Genomic DNA, 4662 nt, shown 5'->3' on the forward strand with positions numbered 1-4662 from the left:
TGGTCGCGCACCCCCTAGGGCGCGCCCCCTGCCTCGTGGGCCCCTCGGTGCTCCACCGACGTACTCCTTCCTCCTATATATACATACGTACCCCCAAACGATCAGAACAGGAGCCAAAAACCTAATTCCACCGCCGCAACTTTCTATATCCACGAGATCCCATCTTGGGGCCTATTCCGGAGCTCCGCCGGAAGAGGGCCGTCATCACGGAGGGCTTCTACATCATCCTAGCCCCTCTGATGAAGTGTGAGTAGTTTACCTCAGACCTTCGGGTCCATAGTTAGTAGCTAGATGGTTTCTTCTCTCTCTTTGAATCTCAATACAAATTTCTCCCCCTCTCTTGTGGAGATCTATTCGATGTAATCTTCTTTTTGCGGTGTGTTTGTTGAGACCGATGAATTATGGGTTTATGATCAAGTCTATCTATGAATAATATTTGAATCTTCTCTGAATTCTTTTATGTATGATTGGTTATTTTTGCAAGTCTCTTCGAATTATCCGTTTGGTTTGGCCAACTAGATTGGTAGTTCTTGCCATGGGAGAAGTGCTTAGCTTTGGGTTCGATCTTGCGGTGTCCTTTCCCAGTGACAGAAGGGGCAGCAAGGCACGTATTGTGTCGTTGCCATCGAGGATAACAAGATGGGGTTTATTTCATATTGCATGAATTTATCTCTCTACATCATGTCATATTGCTTAAGGCGTTACTCTGTTTTTAACTTAATACTCTAGATGCATGCTGGATAGCGGTCGATGAGTGGAGTAATAGTAGTAGATGCAGAATCATTTCGGTCTACTTGTCACGGACGTGATGCCTATATACATGATCATGCCTAGATATTCTCATAACTATGCTCAATTCTGTCAATTGCTCAACAGTAATTTGTTCACCCACCGTAGAATAATTATGCTCTTGAGAGAAGCCACTAGTAAAACCTATGGCCCCCGGGTCTATTCTCATCATATCAATCTCCATCACTTTAATCTTGCTTTGCTTTTTACTTTGCCTTTACTTTTTACTTTGCATTTTTATACCAAAAATACCAAAAATATTATATCTATCAGATCTCACTCTCGTAAGTGACCGTGAAGGGATTGACAACCCCTAATCGCGTTGGTTGCGAGTAGGTATCGTTTTGTGCAGGTACGAGGGACTTGAGCGTGGCCTCCTACTGGATTGATACCTTGATTCTCAAAAACTAAGGGAAATACTTACGCTACTCTGTTGCATCTTTCCTTCCTCTTCGGAGAAAATCAGCGCAAGCTCAAGACGTAGCACCACACGCCTGAGTCCTCACGCAAAATTTAAAATATGTAGTACCTGCACTACATTTCATCGAATATGTCACGTACAAAAACTTGTATTCCTCCTCTTCCTTGGTGTTAATTCTTGCTCCACTGTGTATATCACTTGCTTAATGAGGCGGAGAAACTGCACCCCTGAAAAAACTGAAAGGCTAAGGCAGGAAAGTGCATCCAGTGGAGCGGAGATGAGAGGAGCTTGGGTCTTTACCAGGGAAGGGGCATGGCGATGGAATTGGCGTTGATTCCAGTACCATGCGCCACCATCAGAGGTGGCCAACAAGAGGGTCAGCAGCCGTTGACATTGCCTCTGCATTTCTGCAAGTGACTACCCATATGCTCCCCGATCCAAGTCGCCTCCTCCTTCCCACAACAATCTCTGGGATAATACTTTGGTGCCGGCTGCGGTTCAAGGAGGCGTACATACCGTCGATTAGCAACCGGCCGCACAAGCGATCGCTCCACGACAGTCACACCGTCCGCATCTCCGTTGGTCGCGCTCTGCCTTGACCGTGGACACACCGGTTGCGCATCCCTTGGTCGCAGACATCGTGGAAGAGGGCCAGCCACGTGAGTATCCGGCGTCCTCCTCTCCACGTCAGTTCAGGCTGGCGGGGCAGCCGACGGCTCCCCCATCTGGTTTGTCTGGGTGTAGTGTCTGATCCACGGCGTTGTCAGTTTCACAGGCCTTGGGACGTCTCTGGGTGCCGTCGGTGGGGACGCAGCGTGCTGGACAGGGCCGCCGGCATGGGGATGCCTCATCAGCGGGAGAATGGGAGAACTGGAGGAGGCGCCATGAAATCGGGTAGGATCCGGGGTTTCTTTCATGCATTGCATGTCATGCAATCAAATCTCGTACCCTGATTTTTACCTACGGAATGAGAGATTGGATGATGTTTTGTTTCTCAAAGGAGACCTTGCCTATGGAAAGTTAGGATGTGCAAGGAAAGATTTGGATGCAAATTGATGTCATGGTTTTCCTATGGAAAATTACGATGTGCAAGGAAAGATTGGGACGCAAATTGATGTCAATGATCGGTCGATTTTCATGCTGCTGGTGGAAAACCAGGTTTTTCTTTTAAAAAAACCAGAAGGAATATTGAAAAAGATGCTGCTGCTGCTGGTGGCAAAGTATCAGTCGGGTGACATCATCCAATTTATAGCCCAACCCATCTTATTCCCTCGTCCAGTCTTTGATGGGCCGGCCCTTGTTTTTGTCTTTTATTATTGTTCTTTCTTTTGGATCAGCGTTCTTTTAATACCATGTGATTTTCTAGGCGCTGCTTGTTGTCTGGCTTTCCTGTATCTAGTCTCTAGTGTAATGCTAGTTCTTTTGTATGATTTTCTTGTGTCTAGTTTTTGTTCTCTTTTTTTGCGTGTTGTCTAGTTTTTGTTCTATTCCCTGGGTTGTCTGATTTAATTTTTCCTTTTTTCAATGTTTTTATTTAGATTTCATTTTCAGTTACATGTTCACCAAAAAAAGGAAGCACTTTTTTTTCTTTCGTTGTTATACTTCAGAAAAAAGTGTTTGTACATTTGAAAAATATCCATTGTGCGTTGATAAAAATATTGTGTAATTAAAAATGTTCAAATAGATTTAAAAATATTCACCATATACTTTAACATATAAAAATGCATTTTGAAAATGTTTAATGTGCATTTGAAAAAATAATGAAGCTGTAGGTAGCGACTAGTTGATAGTACTTGTATCCCTTGCAGTTATAGTTGAGATATGGCCTGCAATATTTTTTTCATAAAAAACTGGCAGAACAACACTAAGTTGTGGTCATGTTGAAAAACTGCAGTTGCAGCCGGGTGCGACACTTGCAGTTGCATGCCTAGTGTCGGACATGCAACTGGCCCGCCCCCTCTCCCGGCACCCCATCCGAGAAAACAAAGGTCCAGTTGCAACCATGTTGGAGGACATGCAGTTGCGGCCGGGTGCGGCACTGGCAGTTGTGGGGCTGTTGTCGGGCTTGCAACTGGCACGCCCCCTCTACAGGCGACCCCTCTGACGGAGCACAAAAACTCCAGTTGCGGTCGGGTTACAGGATATGCAGTTACAGTCGGTGCGACACTTGCAGTTACATTCCTAGTGTGAGACATACAACTGGCCCGCCCCTCTCCCACCGCCCCCTCCGACAAAAATAAAGGTCCAGTTGCAACCATGTTGGGGGACATGCAGTTGCGGTCGGGTGCGGCGCTTGCAGTTGCGAGGATGTTGTCGGGCTTGCAATTGGCCCACCCCCTCTACCGGTGCCTCCTTCGACAGAACCAAAAAGTCCAGTTGCGGCCGGGCTAGAAGACATGCAGTTGTGGTTGGGTGCGACACTTGCAGTTGCATTCCTAGTGTCGGACATGCAACTGGCCCACTCCCTCTCCCGCTGCCCCCTCCGAAAAAACAAAGGTCCAGCGCAACTATGTTAGGGGACATGCAGTTGCTGTCGGGGTGCAGCGTTGGCAGTTGCGGGCTGTTGTCGAGCTTGCGACTGGCCCGCCCCCTCTCCCGGCGTCCTCTCCGACAAAACAAAAAAGTCCAGTTGCGGTCGGGTTAAAAGACATGTAGTTGCAGTCGAATGCGGCACTTGCAGTTGCGGGGCTGCTGTTGGGTTTGCAACTGGCCCACCCCCTCTCCCAGCGTCCCCTTCGACAAAACAAAAGTTGAGTTGCAACCATGTTGGGGGACATGCAGTTGTGGGCTGGTGCAGCGCTTGCAGTTGCGGGGTTGTTATCGGGCTTGCAATTAGCCGGCCCCTCTCCTGGCGCCCCCTCCGACAAAACAAAAATCGAGTTGCAACCATGTTGGGGGACATGGAGTTGCGGGGCTATTGTCGGGCTTGTAACTGGTCCGCCCCATCTCTCGGTGCCCCCTCCAAGAAAACAAAAGTAGAGTTGCAACTATGTTGGCGGACATGCAATTGCGGTTGGGTGCGGCACTCGCAGTTGCGGAGTTGTTGTTGGGCTTGCAACTGGCCCGCCCCCTCTCCCGGCGCCCCCTCCGACAAAACAAAAGTCGAGTTGCAACCATATTGGGGGACATGCAGTTGCGGGGCTGTTGTCGGGCGTGCAACTGGTCTGTCCCCTCCGACAAAACAAAAGTCGAGTTGCAACCATGTTGGGGGACATGTAGTTGTGGGGCTGTTGTCGGGCTTGCAACTGGCCTGCCCCCTCTTCCGGCGTCCCCTCCGATAGAATAAAAAAGTCCAATTACGGTCGGGTTAGAAGACATGCACTTGTAGCCGGGTGCAAGAAAAAATATATGTTAATATTCTTTTACGCATAAACAAGAAAAAAATATATGAAAATGTCGGTTGTACAAAACAAAAGTCATGGCTTAAAACCCCGCTAACAACCAACATACCC

Source organism: Triticum aestivum, chromosome 3A (assembly GCF_018294505.1).
Source record: "Triticum aestivum cultivar Chinese Spring chromosome 3A, IWGSC CS RefSeq v2.1, whole genome shotgun sequence".
Taxonomy (NCBI): Eukaryota; Viridiplantae; Streptophyta; class Magnoliopsida; order Poales; family Poaceae; genus Triticum; species Triticum aestivum.